At 37.4% G+C, this 23054-nt stretch overlaps 1 protein-coding gene across 23 annotated transcripts in view; it reads left to right on the forward strand.

The window, feature by feature from the left end:
- The window catches only part of tenm3 (teneurin transmembrane protein 3), a 1793546-nt gene that overhangs the window by 1420912 nt on the left and 349580 nt on the right, over positions 1–23054 (forward strand). The window lies entirely within an intron of this gene.

The following is a 23054-nucleotide window of genomic DNA, read 5'->3' on the forward strand; positions in this document are numbered from 1 at the left end:
GGTAGGACACACTCTGAGTAAGGAAGAAACTTGTTTGTTATCAGTTTAACAGATGGCTACAATTTTATTTTATTTTTTCATGTTTGACATTTAGAACCAAATGGTATCAGTTTTGTGGAGATAATTAATGAAAAAAATGTTTAAAATTTGCTAGGACCTGCACACTTCACAGCAAAATACATATACACTATTGAGATAATCATCCTTAGCCACGAGCAATAGTCTATACTGATGACGGAGCACCTCCATGTGAATATGCTGACAAGATCAGTTCCAAAACTGATACTTAACATCAAATGTTACATCAGAATTATCTTTGTTTTTATTTGGCTTTATAAGGAAGTTTTCAAAATATATGTGTACTTATTAGACTAGATTTTAAAAGTTATCTGATGGTCCCTGCACTAGACTCTGAATGCATTTTACAGATAAAATATATTTCTGCTGGACCATATCCTAGAGTGTATCAGAGAGCAAAAGAAAATACAGATTTATTTGAACACTTCCTTTAATTCAGCAATTATTGCACTGACAGCAGAATGGCTTTGCCATGTATTGTACTGGACTGGAATATATTAAATAGAGAATTTCAGTTCTACAAGCCACTCTATGTTATATTCCGTGACCCTACAGCAGAACTGAAATATATGTTTAAAATGGTTTCAGTCTATAAAAGTATGCAAACCATATGTGAATGAGAAAAAAAACATATAGTTAAACAAGCTAAGAATACTAATTTCTGTATTCATGTGGTTATGTAGATATTCCTCTTGTGCTTTATTTGGTTGAAAGACAACAGTTGGCTAAATTTTAAAGCAATAATGTTGTTTGAGACCTGAATAAGAAATGGAAAAACAGACTGGCTATAATAGTGCTATGAAATTCATTCCTGCTTGTGATGAGATGAAAGCACCCATGAAAATAGCCATAAAACAATAGTCCCATACATCAGATGGAAATTATTTCAGTTCTATGTTTTATTATCAGATTTAAATCAAAGACCCTGTACACTGTAGATAACATACACTATTGTCCACTATGCACATAAAATACGGAATAATTGCAAGGACACAAAAATATGTTTGTGATCTGCTGTGTTCAGTGTTCCCCCACCTCCTCAGAAAAAAAGAAAATATGAAAATTGTTCACTCTTCTCACATGTGTACCTTTTTAAAAGTAAAGTGTGTACATTTATTTGCATCACACAATGGCTGTGATTGGATTTCATTATTTATTATTTTTATTACAGAATATAATAGAACAGGTGCTACCTGCTTAATCCCCCAGGCATGACCAGAGAAAGATTTGAAATTTTCATATCATTGTTAAAATTAACTGCAGTTTAGCATTGCTAAACTGTAGTTAATTGTGACTGTGGTCTGTTGAAACAAGCCATCTTCCTTTTCCTTTTCTTTTGCACTTTATTACATTTCAAGTACAGTAGAGTCTCACTTATCCAAGCTAAACAGGCCGGCAGAACCTTGGATAAGCGAATATTTTGGATAATAAGGAGGGATTAAGGAAAAGCCTATTAAACATCAAATTAGGTTATGATTTTACAAATTAAGCACCAAAACATCATGTTATACAACAAATTTGATAGAAAAAGTAGTCCAATATGCAGTAATGTTATGTTGTAATTACTGTATTTATGAATTTAGCACCAAAATATCATGATATATTGGAAACATTGACTACAAAAATGCCTTGGATAATCCAGAACCTTGGATAAGCAAGTCTTGGATAAGTGAGACTCTACTGTATTACATAATTTCATATATATATAATATATACAAGTTAAGCATCCCTTAGTCAGAATACTGAAATACAGTTGGGTTGTGGGATTATGGTTTTTTTGTATTGTGTAGTTGTTTTTCTGTTTTGTTCGCAGCTTTGAGACCCACTTGTGGAATAAAAGCAGGATAAAATAAATAATAATGATGATGATGATGATGATGATTATTATTATTTAAAACATACATGAATTCTGAGTTTAGAAGTGGATCCCTTCACCAAGATATCTCATTAAATACTGGTAATCCAAAACCTAAAGCATTTCTGGTCCCAAACGCTTCAAATAAGGGATATTCAACCTGTTTGTGTGTGAAACACAGAGAGCGACAACTTGATGTAGTGGTTTTAATGTTAGACTACAATACTGAAGACCAGGATTTGATTCCCTACTCAGTCATGGAAACCTATTGCGTGATTCTTAATGAGTCACACTCACTGCTCCAGAAAGCCTGTGATAAGGTCACTGCAGAGTTGCCATGAATCAGAATCAATCTTAAGGCACACCACAATAACAAGAAGGTACACACAAAACTATTTTACAAATTATGACAAACACCCTTTAACAAATAAACATGCCATACGAGATTAAATTGTAATTTGTTATTTTGTCATTCATGTTTGGTCGATGGAAAGGGAAGAGACGTTTCACTGGTAGTGTCCTGTCAAATGGAACTGGTCCAGATTTTTTTTTAATTATTAGAAGGATTGTATTCAAAAGATTCTTAGATGGCAAAAATAACTTCAGTTGTTTCCAACTTAACTTGAAATATTGAAGATTCTGCCTGATGTGTTTGGATAATTACTTAAATAATTGGTCACTCCCTAGAACCTTGTAAGGCAGAGGACTTGCACAGTATCATGGCTTCTTCCCTGTCATCTGAAAGATCAGGTTTCTTGTCAAAAGCAAAAATACAGCACAGAAATGTGGTTTCCCCCCCAAAAAGGTACTAAATCAAAAAAAAATGAAAAATGAGTTATAGTGACAGCACATTGTTGGCTAGGAGTAGAATATTATGCACAAACCAACATTATCTAAATGTATCAAATCACTTTAGTACAAGGCCTTACGGAATTGCATTTTATAGCAAAAAAATGCATATCCTCAGCATGTTTTTTCAATTCCTATAAAATATGTTCAGATTCAGATGGATTTGGTACCTTTTGGAAACAAGCCTCACAAATCTTTGCTGCAGCATTCTGTTCCCATTGTGGTTTCATTTGGTGGTTGACTGCTTGGACAGACAATTATATATGCAGATTAGCTGTGTTGCATAAAAACCGATTACACAGAAAAATTGTTCACTTTGCACTGGAAATTGCTTTGTAGTAATACAGAACAGAACTGAGGTATAAATAACCTTAACTAGAACCACAAGACAGACTGAACCTCCTGAAGGTGATACGCAGAATAAATAGAAATGAAGACAATTCCAGTAAATAGAAATCTTTTCCTTTCCTTCAGACTCCTAACTAATGATCTTCCAGCCTTTGCCCTCCATAAATGGATTTTACAGTTGGGTTGCTGGAAACTTTTCTTCTATGAAATACCTGAGGGAACTTAAGCAAAACTGTCCTAGAATGAGTAAAAATAGAAACCATCCTTCTTTTAGAGATGGCTCTTTGGTTGTTGTTTGCCTTCAGGTCATTTCTGACTAGTAAGATGAATTTGTATGATGATAATGGAGGACAACATTTGCTGGAGTCTTCTTTCCTAAGTGCCACAACAATCCTGCATCTTTAATTACAAACTCATCTAAAGATGCTTGTACGCTGTAAGGTATTTCGACAATATATGTATATTTATGGCAAGGAACACGGCCCTATGCCTGATCAGTCATATATGATTAATTGGATGTGTAGCCCAGTCCAGGTGGGCTAGTTAGTTTGTCAAAATGCTAGAACAACATTGGATCTGTTTTTAATGGGTTACATGGAGGTTTCTCACAAGAAGAATTAGTGCAGTTCCAGCTTTCCGCATATGCATAACCTGCCACAGAAAATCTAAGAATAGTTGCCTACATGTACATTATCTTGTGTGTTCTCGGGTTTTTGGTTTGGTGAGCACTATAGCTCAATGGCTGAGAATTCTATGTGTCCCTCCCTAAACTACAACTCCCAGAACACTATAGGATGGAATCATGACAGCTGATGTGAAATCATACTGCCCTAATTTTATTATATGAAAAGACTCTTGGACTCAAACATATTCAGATATTCCTCTAAAACAGCAAGACCATAGCAAGGAAAAAAAATGAGATATTTATGTGCTGAAGGAGTTTCAGGCAACTTCAATTAAGATTATACATACTTGACCTTGTACTTCGCCTGGAGGTGGATCTATTTTTGCATCTATTTTTCTGCCAGTTTGTCCTGAATTGTTATGGTGGATTTATCTAATCAGCTGTTTTCTAGAAGGCTCTTGAAAGTACCAGCTGTAGTGACGGAAGAACAGTTAAAAAAAGCGGAATAAATACATTTCTACTATTATTCTGAGTCAGAGACTGACAGTATTTGTATTGCTTTGCATATCCTCAATTACCTCTTCTGTGAGGATTTCAGATCTTCAGAGGATATCTAGTTTAGTAATTTACATTATTATTATTATTATTATTATTATTATTATTATTATTATTATTATTTTATGACACAGCAAACAAGATAGATATGCTGGATTTCGTATCACAAAATCACAAGTCGAACACTTCCCAAGTGTCTAGGACTGTGTGATGTATTTTCGGATGATGCGCGCAGATCCCAGCAGGGTGGCCTTTTGCAGTTGGCAGATCGTAATTTTGTCAATGTCTATTGTTTCCAAATGCCGGCTGAGATCTTTTGGCACAGCACCCAGTGTGCCGATCACCACCGGGACCACCTGCACTGGTTTCTGCCAGAGTCTTTGAAGTTCGATCTTGAGGTCCTGATAGCGGCTGAGTTTTTCCTGTTGTTTTTCGTCAATGTGACTGTCACCTGGGATGGCAACATCAATGATCCAAGCCTTTTTCTTTTCCACAACTGTGATGTCTGTTGTGTTGTGTTCCAGAACTTTGTCAGTCTGGATTCAGAAGTCCCGCAGTATCTTTGCATGTTTATTTTCCAATACTTTTGCAGGTTTGTGATCCCACCAGTTCTTTGCTGCTGGAAGGTGGTACTTGAGGCATAAGTTCCAATGAATCATTTGGGCCACGTAGTTGTGCTTCTATTTGTAGTCTGTCTGTGCAATTTTCTTACAGCAGCTGAGGAGATGATCAATGGTTTCGTCGGTTTCCTTGCACAGTCTGCATTTTGGGTCATCAGCTGATTTTTCGATCTTGGCCTTAATTGCCTTTGTTCTGATGGCTTGCTCCTGGGCTGCAAGGATCAGGCCTTCTGTCTCCTTCTTCAGGGTCCCATTTGTGAGCCATAGCCAGGTCTTCTCCTTATCAGCTTTTCCTTCAATTTTGTCAAGGAACGTTCCGTGCAATGTTTTGTTGTGCCAGCTGTCAGCTCTAGTTTGTAGTGTGGTTTTCTTGTACTGGTTTTTTGTCTGCTGTGCTTTGAGGAGTTTCTGATTTTTGACTTCAATCAAAGTAGGTTCTTCACTTTGCTTTACATATTCTGCCAGGGCATGTTCTTCTTCTTTGACTGCTTGTTTTACTTGTAAGAGTCCTCTGCCCCCGATCTTCTAGGCAGATATAGCCGGTCAACATCACTGCGGGGATGAATGGTCATGAGTTTTCTTGTTTTTCTGTCCAAATTGTCCAGTTCCATCTGTGTCCAGTTTATGATGCCAGCAGTATACCTTATGACAGGTATGGCCTAGGTGTTTATGGCCTTGACGGTTTTGCCTCCATTGAGCTTGCTTTTGAGAATTTTTCTGACCCTTTGTGTGTATTCTTTACTGACCACAGTCTTCACATGTTCATGCTTGATGTTGTTCAGCTGTAATATGCCCAGATATTTATAGGCCTCTGGCTGGTGACACTTTATTGTTTGGCCATTAGGCATATTTATGCCCTCACTTTCAATGATTTTTCCCTTCTTCAATGCCACTGTCGAACATTTGTCCAAGCCAAACTCCATGCTGATATCAGTGCTAAAAATTCGGACAGTGTTAGTCAGAGACTGGATTTCAGTTTCCGTTTTCCCATACAGCTTCAGGTCATCCATGTACATCAGATGCGAAATTTTGTGAGATTTCTTAGATGTTTGATAGCCGAGATTTGTTTTTTGTAAGATTGTTGACAGAGGGATCATGGCAATAATGAACAGCAGAGGGGACAATGAGTCTCCCTGGAAAATTCCCCTCCTGATGTTGACAAGTCCATAGCTTTCATTTCTAACAAACAGTTCAGTTTTCCAGTGCTTCATCATGTTTTCAATAAAGATGCCAACGTTTTTACTAATCCCGATGGTGTCCAGGCACTTGATGATCCAGCTGTGTGGGAGTGAGTCAAAGGCCTTTTTGTAGTCAATCCACGTCATGTGAAGATTAGCTTTTCGGCTTTTACAGTTCTCCACAATCATTTTGTCAATTAATAACTGGTCTTTTGTGCCCCTGCTTTTCTGTTTGTTGACTTTCTGTTCATCTGGCAAGATGCTTTTTTCTTCAAGATAGTCTTGAATTCTGTCAGCTATGATGCCAGTCAGCAGTTTAAACATAGTGGGCAGACACGTTATTGGCCTGTAGTTTCCTGGTGTTGCTCCTTTTGCTGGATCCTTTTGTATCAGGTATGTTCTTCCAGTTGTTAGTCATTCACTGATACTTCCTTTCTGCAGCATCTCATTGAATTGTTGGGCCATTTTTCCATGTAAACTAATCAGATGTTTGAGCCAAAATCCATGAAATTGATCACTACCAGGTGATGTCCAGTTCTTGACTTTTTGCACTTGTTTGCTGATCATTTCAGTTGTTATTTCCATCTGTTCCATTTTGTTCTGTGAGAATTTTCCTTCAAACTCCTTTATCCATGCAGGGTTGTTATTATTATTATTATTATTATTATTATTATTATTATTATTATTTTATTTCTTACTCGCCTCTCCTCATGGCTTGAGGAGGGTTACAACATTGCTAAAACACTTAATCAAAACACATAATAATTTAAAAACACTCTGTAGAATACACATATTAAAACATATTTACATAAAATACATATAAAAACACACAAAACAAAAATTAGACATATAATGGAAGTTTAAAATTTAAATTGTCTTGGTAGGCCTGCTGGAAGAGATAGGTTTTCACTTGTGTCGTAAATAATTTTAAAATGTCTTAAACTGTGTCTTAAGTAGATCAGCTGTCAGAGCTGTAGATTTTGCAAAAGCATTCTGTTTAAAAGATTCAATGTTTGGAAGAATTTATTTATGTTTTTATGTGTGTTATAGAATGCCATTTGTGTCTTTCCCCTTTTTTACTTTTTGCATAAGGTGATGAAACACAGATGTGCATGGAATTTTTTAAAAATAGCAGAAGCAAATGCAGATTAATACCATTTTTCCTATTGCTAACATGTAGATGTGCTGGGAACTTACATGACTAAAGTGAGAAATTTGACGTAATTTCTCAGGATAGTTGAATAAGTTGCACAAAAGCAAGTCAAAGATATTTTGTCTGTGAGCTGAACAACTGTAAGTCCATTACAACAAAATCAATAAAAAAATCTGGTGACACCTTAAAGACTGACATTTTTGGTTGGGCATAAACTTTTGTGAAACCTATGTAATTATGCCAAATAAAACCCATTATTCCTTGGAGTGCTCCAAGAATGTTTGATGTTTTTAGCTTATAATCCTTAGATTTTATTTTATGTTATCTAACATAGTCTTGTGCCTGCAACAGGGAATCTTTTAAAAAATTTAAACCTTCCAATAACATCTGAAACTACAATTTCACCATTGCCACAGTAAGTTAGAGAAAAATGAGTGTTCAAGTTGTGTTTTCCAGTGGGCTCCTGTTAAGTTTCCATTTTCACAGAACCATAGCTTCCAATGACCCCAAAATTTAGTTTTACTAAATTGCGGAACAGCACAATTTGTGCAGCTTCTAATTTAAGAAAGTTATTTTGCCTTATTAGGTAACTTTAAATCAACCTGCAGGGTACAGGATTATTGTTTAATATCCTATTATTTTGGTAGGATTTCTATTATCTTTTTAGTGATCTTTCCAACCGTTGTTGAGTCACTTCTACACATATCTGTTTGTAATAGTGATGGGTAAACCCACTAAATTTCTCATTTTCCTATAAACAGTCTCATTGCTCTGCTTATACAATAACTTTCATACCACAGTGCTAAATGTTATATTGGAACAGTTTGGCTAAAATAAATATTATAAAGATAGTGAAGACCTGTGTGACAAGAACATTTTAGCCTAAAAGCAGTGGGACGCAACCAAGCATATTGCATTTATTACAAGCAGCTGTGTATAAGAGAAGCCATTCTTTATCCCACCTACCAAATCCAATAAGGCACAATACTCCCAATTTTATGCCAATTTGTCAATCTTTTTAAAGAATTAAAACTATTTGTATAAAGCATGTGTAGACTAATACTATTTGTTACAAAAGTATCAAGAAACTGATCATGTAAAATTATTCTAAAATTAGTATATAAGTGAAGTTTCTTTGGAAATTAATTCTTGAAGTCACACCATGACTGAAGCCACTGCCATCAATATTAACAGTGGTCCCATTGTGTGGTGGATTCTTACATATCTCAAACCAAAAAAAATGTCCACATTAGGCAAGAGATAGTTTATTATTCACTAGTCAGTGTCTTATTCCAACAATGCTCTACTATTAGATCATGGGCATGATCATTGGGGGGGGGGGGCTGCACGGCCACTAGGTTCGCTTACAAAGCGAAATTACCTAGGGACGTCCCTGGTCTTAGGGCCCTTCCACACATCCTTATAACCCAGAATATCAAGGCAGGAAATCCCCCAATATCTGCTTTGAACTGGAACAAATGGCAGTGTAGAATCAGATAATCCAGTTCAAAGTATATATTGTGGGATTTTCTGTCTTGATATTCTTGGTTATATGGCTGTGTGGAAGAGCCCTTAGAGTGTAAGGATTATGTGAATGTTGCTATAATTGAGTTGCCTCCATTGGGCATTGTTCTTCCAATAAGTTTTAACCATGTGCAGCCGAACAGAGACAAATCAAAAAGGCTGGGATGTTCCCATTTGAAAGGCTTGTCCATTGGTTGATCTGCCTTCATGGTTAGAATTGCAGATCTGTGGTTCCTGAAGGATGTACAAAGGTCTGCCATTGTTTTGCCCACATATTGCAGATGACATCTTGTGAGTTTCCATTCAATCACATAAATAAGATTGAAGGACCAGCATGTGACATGTTGTTTAATATAGTAGGTTCTGCCAGTCACTGTCTTCCCAAAAGTGACAGTCGGCTTAACATTTTTACAGGTAATGCAATGTTTAGCTCACAGTGTGATCCTGGTATTTTCAGGACAGCTTTTACCACCAATCTGCTTAGATTTGCTAGGTGTCAGAAAGCTGTAACTGGAGGCTTGCTGGTGGCTCCAGTAAAATGCTGTGAATTCGTTAGCAATCAATCGCTTGCTTTAATTATAGAATCATAGAGTTGGAAGAGACCTCATGGGCCATCCAGTCCAACCAAAAAGCAGAAAAATCACATTCATAGCACCTCAACAGATGGCTATCCAGCCTCTTTTTAAAAGTCTCCAAAGAAAGAGCCTTCACCACACTCTGGGGCAGAGAATTCCACTACTGAACAGCTTTCACAGTGAGGAAGTTCAGGTGGAATCTCCTTTCATGTAGTTTGAAGCCAGTTCTGCATCCTTGTCTTCAGGGCAGCATAAAACAAGTTTTCTCCCTCCCCCCTATGACTTCCCCTCACATATTTATACATGGCCATCATGTGTCTTCTCAGCCTTCTCTTCTGCAGGCTAAACATGCCCAGCTCTTTCAGCAGCTCCCCGTAGGGCTTGTTCTCCAGACCCCTGATCATTTTAGTCGTCATCCTCTGGGCACATTCCAGCTTATCAACATCTCCCTTCAATTGTGGTGCCCAGAATTGCACACAGTATTCCAGGTGTGGTCTGACCAAGGCAGAATTCCCATGTAGTAGTTAAGAAATTACCATGTACTAGTTAGAGAATGCTGGATGGAAACCTACCGCAAACGAGAAAGGAAGGAGATGAACCTGAAGGTTTTCTCAGTTAAATTAAAACAGTCCTCCTTTAGAATTAATTGTATCAATGTAGTGATGAATGTACAGTATCTGAGAGGTTTTCAAAACATCATTGGTGGAACAGTAATCCAAAGCAACTTTAAATGTACTAACTTTCTAGTACAGTAGAGTCTCACTTATCCAACATTCGCTTATCCAACATTCTGGATTATCCAACGCATTTTTGTAGTCAATGTATTCCATACATTGTGATATTTTGGTGCTCAATTCGTAAATACAGTAATTACTAAATAGCATTACTGCATATTCAACTACTTTTTCTGTCAAATTTGTTGTATAACATGATGTTTTGGTGCTTAATTTGTAAAATCATAACCTAATTAGATGTTTAATAGGCTTTTCCTTAATCCCTCCTTATTATCCAACATATTTGCTTATCCAACGTTCTGCTGGCCCGTTTATGTTGGATAAGTGAGACTCTACTGTACTTTATTTAAATGCTAGTGCCAGTGGCTAAAACCTTGCTAGAAGATAAAGTTTCAAACTAGACTGAAGGAGCAGATTTCTATGTGTGCACTAATATGCAATAAAACACTTTAAGGTGTGTTGTAAATGTGCTAGTAGGTGCTTTGCAGCAGTCAAGCTTGTTCTCTAATAGCCTCCTGTTAAAAAAAGCCAACCAAACAAAAAATATCATTAGACACAAAATATACCAGCTGAATTGTAATCTATATTTTTCTGCTTGTGTAAGAAATAGTAGCTGTGAAATATGGAATACATTTCCTTGAGTTTCAAAAAGCCCTTTCTCCTAGAAGTGGACATAAATTACACATTTCATGGCAATTCATGTTACGCGTCTGGTTCTCTTTATACAAACAAGCCAGAACTATTTATTTGGGGTAGGCTTTTCTTATTTTATGACATTAACATTGCAATTTGGACATTAATTTGGATTAGTAGCTATGAAAATTGGGTCAGGAAACATTTTTCTAATTTTAAGAGGTGAATGTTACTTGATAGCAGAAAGGCAGGGCTCTAAATACTTGAGAGAAGGGAATCTCTGAAACTAAAAAGTCTCTTTTTCATTAAGTGGCATGTTTCCTAGGATACCTAAGAGACAGTGTCGCAAAAATTAAGTGAGTAGGTTCTTGAAATGATACTAAAGCTATATAGAGGTGTTGGACAGAGTGTAGTTCTTTGTAATTGAAGGGATTGAAAAGATTAAAGTAAAACAATGCAATGACATTTCTGTGTAACAATCAACAAAATAAAGGTTTGAAGGGTGGCAGCAGCTGAACTCACAGATCCAGGACATAATTTCCATAATGTTCTTTGGAAATAACGCTAACATTGAGAGAAATGTCAAGGTTTTAGCCTGAAAATCACAAGGAAACAAGTGAGAGTTTTCTCCTATCTGCAAAGCACTGAAAACTAGTTTGCGATCTGAATATCGTATTTCTAATGGTAGGAAATGCCTTAGATATCCTCTTCATTATTACAGGCTATAGAATGGATTTTTCCCTTCCGTAAAAACTTGTACACTTTTTGTGATGAACTGCTCTGTAGGTGGTCTTTCCCAATTCTTGTTGGTTAACTGTAATGTTGTTTCCTCAGGAAAGCCAATCCTTTGTGCCAGACCACTACACTGAACCATATATTACTTCAGGATGTCTGCAAATACCTTGCTGTGGGTGGGATTCCTTGTTTTGTGCTGACATGTTACATGGCCTCTTCTTTCTCTATTTTTCTTTATTTCTCATTTTCAAATAAATCCCTCATTGTTACATAAACATTAATTTCTAATTAAGGAATGTGCTTCTTAAGCAGAAGGTGCAAGCGCTGTAGATGCAAGAGCCAGAAACTTAAGTCCAAGCCTCCTGGTCAGTTGGAAGCGGTTGTATTATGGAGATTAGACAGCCAGTCTCCAGTATGGAAGCGGTGCTGGCTGTAGCTCCGTAGGCAACTGGTTCCCTGCCAGAGAAAAGCCAACATGTTTGTAGCAGCTGCCAGCAGAAAAGAATGTGAGAAAATGGCAAGTTTATGAAAGAGGAAGCAAATGAAACTCTAAGCAGCAAAATGTTAGAAAGTGTTTCCTATGTGTACAGTTGGAAAATACATTTGGGCTGCGGCTTATACAACAAATTTACTCTATTTTGAATAGGGTTTAAAATGGCCTTTTGTTTCCAAATTAAAACCACTTGAGTGTGGATGTTCGTTAAAATAGGCAAACATGTAAAGACAGCGTAATCTTCTCTTTAGTTGATATAAATCCATTCTTTATTGCAAACCACTATGTTGATTTTGAAACACTGAAGAATTACCATATTCCTCTCTATGTTTTAGGTTTGCATATCTCATTTTAAAAGCAAGAGAACCTCACACAATTGGACTCTTTCTAGTCAAAAAGTGTTTGTTGATCTAAGAGCCTAACACAGAGACTCATGAAAATGATTTGTTCTAAAGCACTTAACCAGCAGTACTGTTTCATGTTCAAATATGATAACAAACGTATATGCTCTGCTTCATTTGTACAAGAACTGTCTCTTGTATTAAACATCTGATGCTGATATGCCCTTTTTCTCTGAAGCCTGCTGATTAACTGATGATATCTTCACTTGTACTCAAGCCTAGGGATGATGAACTAATTAAAACTGTTTTGACCATAAAAGCATGACTCTTCAGGTTTGCACAGAACAAAAAATTAAAAATGAGATCTAAAGTAATGTCTCTTGTAACATGCACAGTATTTTTAAAAAATACATTTATTTTTGTGATACCAGAGATCAGCTTTCAATAATGTTGTTAAAGTATGAAACAATATTAGTTACTTATCTCTCTCTCTCTCTTTTTTTTTTTTTTGCATATGCAGCTTTCATTGATGGGCAATAAAAGCATCTATTAGGATACATGATGATCTTAAATACATAGAAACAATTTCTGATTGCGCATTTTGTTATCCTATTGTATGCAGATTGTATGTAAGGGACATCAACTCTATGAAAATGCTAATTCTATTTATTTATTGTCCATCCTACCAAACGGGAACCACAGACAGCTTACAAAACTTTTTTTAAAAATACAGATAAAAAATGAAAAGTTAAAACCTACAAATAGTAATTGTTAAAAGGTAGTTAAAATACCATATTTCCTCTAATCTAACCTTAACTTTATATATAATAGAATCATAGAGTTGGAAGAGAACATGTGGGCCATCCAGTCCAACCCCCTGCCAAGAAGCAGGAAAATCGCATTCAAAATACCCCTGACAAATGTCCATTCAGCTTAAAAGCCTCCAAAGAAGGAGCCTCCACCACACTCCAGAGCAGAGAGTTCCACTGCTGAACTCCTAGCACTTTGAATTGTTCTTGGAGACAAATTGATAGCCAACGGACCTGGTAAGACAAGCAAATTGTGTACAACCAACCCCACTCAGTTAATCGAACCAGCTAAAATTTCTATACACCTTTTACAAGTATGTCCATATAGAATGTATTACAGTAATCTGAACAGGATGTAACTAAGTCACTGTAACCAGGTCAGGTATCTCCAGTAAAAGGTGCTTTGATGCATTTCTGGCCACTGCAAAAGTTTGAGTATGCAATAGAGATGGGCTTTCGGGACATACCTTGTTCTGTTTCGTGCCCCGGCTTTCATCAAGGCCCTGATCCGTTTTTATCTGATTTTCCGAAATCGGTTTTGTTTTTGTTTTGTTTTGTTTTTCGGAGAGGGGAAGGCGCTGGCCAAGGCCACAGCACCAGTCAGCAGCACTCAAATGCCCAGTAAGGAGGGAGGGGGAGACGAAGGATGACCCAGCCACCCCCAACCTCCCCCCTTGCCAGGCCTGTGCACGTAGGCCCAAAACCAGCAACCACAGGCCCAGGAGCATTAGGTCTACAGGTGCAGGCTTTGGGCCTACACACCCGGGCCTCACAGGACCTACAGCTGATTGATCTGAAACGCAGGCTTGGAGCCAATATTGGCTCCTGCCTGCCTTTTGTTTCAAGTCAGTTTTTTTTTTACACTGGGGGTCCTTCTGTTTTGTGCCATCCGAATGGACAATGCGAAACAGAAACACAAATGAAACAAAGGAGACAAATACTGCACACATCTCTAGCATGCAATCACAGGGCTCAGTTCAGGACTACACTCTTGCGTCTTTAGAGGAAGTGTAACTCCATCTACCAGTGTATATATTCCTGTTCCCTGATCTACTGTTCAATTGGATATCACATTCAGTTTGTTTGCCCTCATCAATTCACTTTGCTGAAGGACAGTCTATTTCAGTTAATGCCCTATGGGACTCATTACAGGGCCATCCCCTATAAAGATGGGAAAATCCACAGGATTGAAGTCAAGATCACAAAGCAAGTGACAATATCATTAGTCCTGTTGGCGCGGTAGTTATTCCCCTGCCCCGTGATGACGTTCAAATATAGAACATGTGGACTCAGTTTATAAAATATTCGTATTATGTCGTATAAAATTATATGAGCAGTAAGATCTACCAGTTACAGATGGTGAGTGTTCTGCTACAAAAGGGCGTTTCTATTATATGTTTTCTTGCCTTGGGTTGTAACTATAACTATATTGCTGGTTTTCCAAAAACTAGTTCGCAACAAATCAGCCCCGAGTCCTTGTGTTGTGTCTGATTAGTTGCCCATTACAGATCTCCTACCTCTGGCCTTGTTCTAGGATTTTTTTTTCTGCAGTCTGAACAGCCTTGTCTTTTTATCTTTTTTAACCTCACTCTGATTACTACACATTTTGCCATTTTTTTACCTTCCTATTTCTTGTTATTGAATTGTTCAGTAATGTTAAGATTTCATTTACCTCTGAGTAGTTCGTGGTAATTAACTATTTGGATTGACATATAGCAGAATATAGTGTGTGTGTTGAATCCAGAACACTGATGACAGACTGTGTTTTAGAATCAAGCAAAAAAGGAGAAATAGAGTTTGATGTCTTATAAATATCTCCTTTAGGCACCTTTCAAAGATCAAATTAAATTCCCAAAGGTTATTCACTCTCCTTTCTTCTGGGTTTTTAAATCTTTTCATACTTAAATACTTTTCATGTGCCTGCACAGTTCTCAGTAAAGTTATTGGATACTGTCTAATTCTTCTTACTGTTTACTATTTTGCATGATATTCTATAGTTCAATAGTTCAAAACATACCTGTATTTTGTATCTTGAGAATACAACAAATATTCACATGTAGGGCACCCCCCCCCCCCAATTCCTGTTAAGTGTGCAAGACCTTAATCCAGATAAAGACTACTACAGGCAGTCCTGAAGTTACAAACATTTCATGTCATAGTATTAACCCTTCCCTATGCTATCCAAAACTGAAATTATATATATATATATATTTGGCTGGAGTTACACTTAAAAATGTACCTGTTCTGACTTACAAACAAATTCAACTTAAGAACAAATCTAGAGAACCTATCTTGTTCATACTAATACTAATAATAATAATGATAATGATAATAGTAATAATAACTTTATTTTTGTACCGCGCCTCCATCTCCCCGAAGGGACTCCGGCTTACATATGGCACAAGGTGCCTAAAACAATGCATAAAATAAACACACAGTACAATACAAAACAAAACCACTAGTATATAAAACAACAGTTTGAGCTCAGAACAGCTCATAACTTGGAAACTGTCTGTATATGTTGCTTATGGAGGTTTAAAACTCCAATGCAACCATTTCTTTTTCTAAATGGATCCAATTTGAAAATCCCATTCTTACCCCTTCTGTAAAGAGTGTGTCAGATTTTCACTCAAACTAGTGCCATCCAACAACCCAGAAAGTATGTTTTCTAAATCCACTTTTAAACAAGAATGGCATCTATCTGCACCACATATCACAGTTTGGAGCAGATACGTTTTACTCAAAAATCAAGGGTTAATCCCTAGCTTCTCCAGTTTTATAGGAGCAGATAGTAAATGACAGAAAAGCACTTTTTCAGAAATCTTTCAAAGGTGCTGGTAGTCAAGAAAGTCAGTGTTAGACTAAAAGGACCAAGGATCTATTCTAACTCAACATAAGGCAAATTCCATGTTTAAATATGCTTAGCAATTGCTAGAATCAAGATAGTGGAGAAAAGCCATTTGAAACATGCTTTCAAAGCAAAAAGTTGCAGGCTCAACACCAGGTATAGATGAAAAGGCTCGCCTTTGAAAGCTTCTTTGTGACATTCCAGACCACATTGAGCTAAATGTGTCAGTGTAAGGCGTTTCTCACACAAGGCAGAGAAATGACAATTACAGCAGGACAACACTGTCCTTTCCATGGATTTATCACATGACATTGTTCCTTTCTCCCGGTGGGAGACCACTGGAAGGCATTTCTTTTTCAAAAGGAGGTTATTAACAGATTATTTTTGTTTGTAAAAGAAACTGTTTTCAGATTGTTGATCACCAGTAGAGAGGCCGTAAAAATAAAAATTGTGATAAATTCAAGGCAAAGACACTATTATCCTGCTATAACTGTCATTTGCCTCCTTGTATGATAAATTCGTAAATTAAATTTCTGGATTCTTTTTCCATTTGATGAACTGGGCATCCAAGAGCTCACCTTTAACCACCTGTAGTTGAATCTAGACAACCATGCAAAACTGGCTCGGGGGAAGGGAATTCTGATTCACTTAGCAATAGGAATATGTTTTCTCTTCACGATTATAATTTTGGACTCTTTCATAAAGAGATCCAAAACTACCTAAAGGATAGAAGAAAATGCTGACAAAACTATCCACTAGTACAATTTTTTTAAAAAAATCTTGGCATTAGAAACAGAAATAGGAACAAGCTGATTAAAACTGCTGGTAGCAAGGGTGATTACCCATTTGGGGGGAAAACATCAATATAGATAATAATTGGAAGGGGTTATGGGATAAACCGGACTAAAGTAATAGAAATGAAATGAGATTTAATAGTATGAATTAGAAGAATATTAAAACAAAGTCTTTGGGGGCCCTTGGGAGCTAATAATGAGAATTTTTGTTATCTGCTGGGAACTGGAAGCTGGAAGCAACAGGAGGAAAAGAGACCTGGGGTCCTGGTTAATCACAAGATGATTATAAGCCACTAGTGTTATAGTACTGCAAAAAAATCAAGAAGTGCAATTCTACAATGTGTTAGCCTAATTATTCCAGTAGCAACAGGGAAATAATGCTACTGTTTAAGACATTCACACTTTTTTCTAGACCTTGTCAAACTGACAATGACAATTTGGTTGACATTTTAAAGCTGGGGATGCTTTTGTTATGTGCTATAGCAATAGAAATAACTGGGAGGGTGGAAGGCACACCTATTTTCATAGTCACATGCAGAGGATTTGATATGAGGACCAGATGTAAGCAATGTGACAGAATTACTGCCACTGCCCATGCCTGTTCCAAAGCCCAGCACAATAGGACAGTCTCTCCTCTCCACCAACTATTCCCCGCCCAACACACTCTGGGGAAGCAAAAGGGTCAGCTTGTGATTTATTGCTTGATTCCTTTGTATATTTTCCCCTAGAGAGAAATGAGGATATATGATTTTTAAAATATATATAAAGTGAATCTTTTTGATCTGTTTGTTTGGATTCAGTGACTTTGGCATACTAAATTACAAAGAAAGCTGGAAGATAGCCTTGATGATATTCATTGCAATTGAAGCCTGAACAATGTTTTGTTAACAAATGTTATATTGTGTTGGCTTCGAAGATGAAATTGATTAGTGGCCATAGATTGCCTATAGCAATAATAATAAAAAAAACTTTATTTTTGTACCCCACCTCCATTTCCCCAAAGGGACTTGGAATGACTTACATATGGCACAAGGTGCCTAAAACGACACATAGAATAAACATACAGTACAATAAAAAATAAAACCACTAGTATATAAAAACAACAATTTGAACTCAGAACAGTGTCCAATAACCTGTAGTGTCGACTGTCGTAAAAACATAGCCAACTGTAAACAAGAGAAAGGAAAGGGATAGTGCAAGTTGTAGCTAAGAAACAAGGGAATGGGATGAAAGTGCAGTGCTGTATCATAGTTGCAGACCATTGGGCTAGACATTCTCAAAGGCTCATCTAAACATCCAAGTCTTCAATTTCCTCTGGAATGAGGACAAAGTGGGGGCCTGCCTAATCATCCTGGGGAGATTAATCATTCACATTTAGTCATATAAACCTGCAATTTCTATATGTGTAAAATGCCCCGACATATATATGAAGCCAACACATTTATTAATAATCTGCTTTCTTCAACAAATATTTTATTGGATTAAAATTTACCAGGTGATCATGAATGCAGTAAGTGAATGTGAGTGGGAAGATGGTCAGTATATTTGGCGAACTGACAGGTTTTTGATTGCATTTCCACTTTTTCTAGCACACTTGAATTCATCATAAAATGTAACTAAAGCTGTATAGCTAAAGTCAGGGACAGCTATTTAAAGTCAGTAAGCAAACTTCTTTTCTCATCTCCGCAGCTCTGTGCCAGGTGAACCACTCTGTTCCAATTCCTTTTCTAGCTTTATCATCAGAAATATCCTTGTCTGCCCTTCTTCTTTTCTCCATTCTGTCATGCCACTCTTTCTTCCACTATCCCTCCATAATAGTGATACTGCTCCCTTTAGTTCTCTGCCTTGTCAGATTACTAATTTACGACCTGGAATGAGGAAGTGCCGTCAGTGTGGATGATGAAGCAGCTGCTCCTCCTGGGGCCAGAATCGAACATCCCCTCAGAAGAAGGTTAACTTGCCTCTGCGTGTGTCTCTCAGTCTCTGTTTGATGTGTTTATGGGCATTGAATGTTTGCCCTATGTGTGTTATAATGTGATCCGCCCTGAGTCCCCTTTGGGGTGAGAAGGGCGGAATATAAATACTGTAAATAAATAAATAAATAAATTCTTTTCATGGGGCCCTGCTTTCTTTACTTCTGGGTCTTTGCATCTGTTTTGTTTCTCGGTAGGATTCCAGTTGTTCAACCAACGGCTATGGTTCAACCAATGGCCCTTTAATTTGCCTGTCTTACCCTGACATTCGAACAGTTCAGCCAATCGTTGCCAGAGGCTTCATTGCCACTTTCTCAACACTGACATTCCTTGATGGGTTACAATAGAGATGTTATCAAAGATGGAAAATATATGCCCACTGCAAAATGGAGACAATTAATCAAAATCATTATTCAGTCTTTAAAAGGAACTATATATAAACTTTTGAGATTTTACCTTCCAAATTTTCATCTCTTGCAATACTTATTCTGCAACTGAAAAAAAAAACATAGCTCTTACCTTCTACAACAATCTCTATTTGCATGATCCATATAGTGTACAGGTTCACATATGTTTGTTGATATTTAAAATTTCATACACTCCCTCAGAAAAAAAGCAATGCTATACTGTACTTCGAAGTGAAATTAAAATACTTGCTTTGTATTAATTTTGTTTATATTTGATGTCTAAATTTGGGTAATATATTTCTTTAATATTCCTGTTTTATTTTTTTAAAGAATGAGTGCACTGATAATTATGTTCGTATCATGGTTATTGTTTTTAGATTAATTATCTATAAAATCAGCATACCTGGGCATTTTTATACACAATTTTTCTGTGTTTATTAGAGCTCCTGAATACAGCAAAAGAAAGCTGACATGCCATTTATTGATTGATTTCTTAATTGAAGTAATTTAATAATAGCAAATCAAGTCTTTACTTTAGAATGTGACAGAAGAGTTAGGAAAGAAATGCAGAATGGAATGATAGGCAGAGTCAGATGAGACCGTCAGTTAGGAGTCAGGTCAGAGATAGTTAGTAAAAGGTCAGAGTCTGTTGAGATATAGGGCAGGGTGATTTAGTGAGAATGAGGGTGGGGTCAGACGTAGGGTTACACACAAAGAAGGCAGAGGTAATTAAGGCAGAAATGGGAACTGAAAAGAATAGTTATATGGCAGGAGTAAACAAAATCCAGAAAATTATCTCACTTTATTAGAACCATTATTCCTTTCGCCAGAAGTTGTGCTCCATAAATAATTGTAAGTTTCATGCAAAGTTTTTTAATTCCCAGAATCTCTAGAATTTAAGAGTTATAACTCCACTTCCCCCACCAAAGCAATTTTCTAAGATCCGGTTAATGCTTTCACTAGGTCTTTGGGTAGTCTAAGATTGTCTTATCTCACCTCAGAATTCATCCTTCCCTTTTGTGTGCCTTTCACGTACGTCCTATCTGATATAGACACTTTTACCAGTTTGGTTGTTGCCCATTTTTACTGGCATGTGATGACTGTTAATTATTTTGTGTTTTTGATGTTTTTTAATCACGATCTGTTTAAATTGTTTTTATTATGATGTTGCTGTATAATTTATGACTCTATGATGTTAAATGTATTGATTGGGCCTGGTCCCCATGTGAGCCACTCCAAGTCCCCGTTGGGGGAGATGGAGGCAGCATACAAAAATAAAGTTGTTGTTATTATTATTATTATTATTATTATTATTATTATTATTATTATTATTATATATCTCATGCATGGCTTTTGAAGCTCACAGACATAAATATAAGAAATGAAAGTCCTACTGTTCTGTGAAAATCATGGCAGCAAGTTATTTTGGAAGCAATGATACTTGGCTCACTGGATCACACAAGGGTTTTTAATCAGTAACGTGTAGGGACCAAGACCATATTGACTTTTCTAGAGGCATCCTATGGAGCCTGCTATTATTTATTTGGCATCTAAACAAGAGATATCAATACATATTTCCATTATTTTTTCTGCAAATGGCATTTAGTAACATTTGAGAATTATTATTCCAATGTTTAATGTTGTTACTGGTCTCATAATATTCTTTTTAAGACACAGAACTAAAATACAAGATGGCTGTTGGACTTAAGGTGTGGAATCATCAGAATAGAAAATCATGGAAAGGGATATACAGCTTTTCCAAATGAGGAGATAGCCGTTTGGGGCCGAGCCTTCATTGTATTTGAAGTAGATGTTTAGAATGTTGTAGCAATGCGACCATAGCAATAAATGAAGAATCAAAAACACAAACACAATTTGGACATGGATAACTGACGCGAGATAAAACCAACAGACTACAGAAGGAGGGGACAGCTGAGATGAGAGATTTATTGTTGCATGAACAAGAGAAAGGAGAGGATAAGGATTATACATTTATAATTGTGTGAGTGTCGCAATCCTTTAATCCAGTTACGAGGGCATGTCCTGATGGCAGCTGCCTGCAGCCTTGGTCTGGGAAATGGCCTGGGAAAACACGGGGCCCTGGACGCTCCTGGATTTCCAAATAGCAAGACAGCTGCATAAACTGCACAGTTTTCACCAGTCTAGTCAACACACAGGCACACACATAGACAGACACACAAACCAGCCCACGGTTGCACTCCAGAGAGACTAGATCAGCACAGGCCAAGGGAGCCTTCAGCACATCGAAAAGACGTTAAAGTCAACGGCAAAAGCTGATTTTATTGTAATAAAACCTGGGTTTTGTCCAAATCCCAACAGTGAAGGAAAATATGGTGCAAAAACTATACATTAGCTATATCATTTCAAAAGAATCTGTAGAGGGATTTATTATTTTTCTAATGCACCTGGGAATTGTGCGTGAATAATTCAGTTGTGTATTTTATGGCCCTCAGCTACAGAGCAACTTTTTAAAATGTGAAGTCCATGAAAAAGATTTCTAAGTTTCTATTTTGGAAGTCTTCGTGGTCACACTGCTTTTGTGGTTAGGGTTTCAGCCAGATGTGGGGTTTCAAAGTCCTGTCCTTTCACTTTATTTTGAGGCAAAGGAGAGTGGCATTTACGGTGCCAGGATGCGGCTGTGGAGAGGCAAGGAAAAAGGGGGTGGTCATCATCATTATTATCATTGTGTGGCTGCAGCAACCCGAGGACAATCTGTGCTTGTGCGCCTTGCATAAAAAACGGATTGTATCCACAAAGCTGGAGTTGTTTCTGAACTGAGGCGCAACTTGAACAGTTCAGCCCAAACATCCATCTTGGAGGGGAGGACAGATCGGTGTCATTAACGCTGCCGAGGACAAGCCACAAAGGCGGAGGGAATCCCACCCTTTGGCTTGTTCTGTGCGGCCCTTCTTCTTCTGAGATGAAATTTGTGGGAGTTTTAATAACAGCACAAGACTGAGGGGCAGCAGTCTCTCAGTATTTGTCTGTGAGGGGAGCGCACACAAGGAAGCCCCTCATTCAGGCCCCTTCCACACAGCTGAATAAATCCCACATTATCTGCTTTGAACTGGAATATATAGCAGTGTGGACTCAGATAGCCCAGTTCAGAGCAGATATAGTGGGATTTTCTGCTTTAATGTTCTAGGTTAGATGGCTGTGTGGAATGGCCCCAGATATGGAATCTGGTGCACATTTGTATTGTTTTGGTTTTTGTTGTATATTTTATGCTGCTCTTCTTTGCATTGTTGTTGTCTTGTAAGCCACCGAGTCCCTCTGCGGAGATGGGGTGGGATAAAAATAAAGTAGTAGTAGTTGTTGTTGTTGTTAATAATAATCCCCGTTAGAATGGGTGATTTCCACACTTCAAGAACCCTCAGGGTCAGAGCTTTTTCATCTGGGAGGCCCATTCATACTGCCATTATCACTCAGATTGAACTACATTCTGTGGCCAGTGTAGATTCATATAATGCAGTTTGAACTGGATTATATGGCAATGTAGATGTGGCCTGAGTGTGACTGCAGGCCCTTCCACACAGAATATCAAGGCAGAAAATCCTACAATATCTGCTTTGAACTGTTGTATCTGAGTCCACACTGGCATATAACCCAGTTCAAAGCAGAAAATGTTGGATTTTATTCAGCTGTGTGGAAGAAGCTTGTACAACATGGGCATATAACTCATTTCAATACAGGTCGTCTGCATTCTGAAACCACTATATAGACCAGGCGTGGGCAAACTTTGTCCCTCCAGATGTTTTGGATTTCAACTCCCACAATTCCTAACAGCCTACTGACTGTTAGGAATTGTGGGATTTGAAGTCCAAAAGAATGTGTTGTTGAAGGCTTTTATAGCCGGAATCACTGGGTTACTGTGAGTTTTCCGGGCTGTATGCCATGTTCCAGAAG

The sequence above is a fragment of the Anolis carolinensis genome, chromosome 5, assembly GCF_035594765.1.
Source record: "Anolis carolinensis isolate JA03-04 chromosome 5, rAnoCar3.1.pri, whole genome shotgun sequence".
NCBI lineage: Eukaryota > Metazoa > Chordata > Lepidosauria > Squamata > Dactyloidae > Anolis > Anolis carolinensis.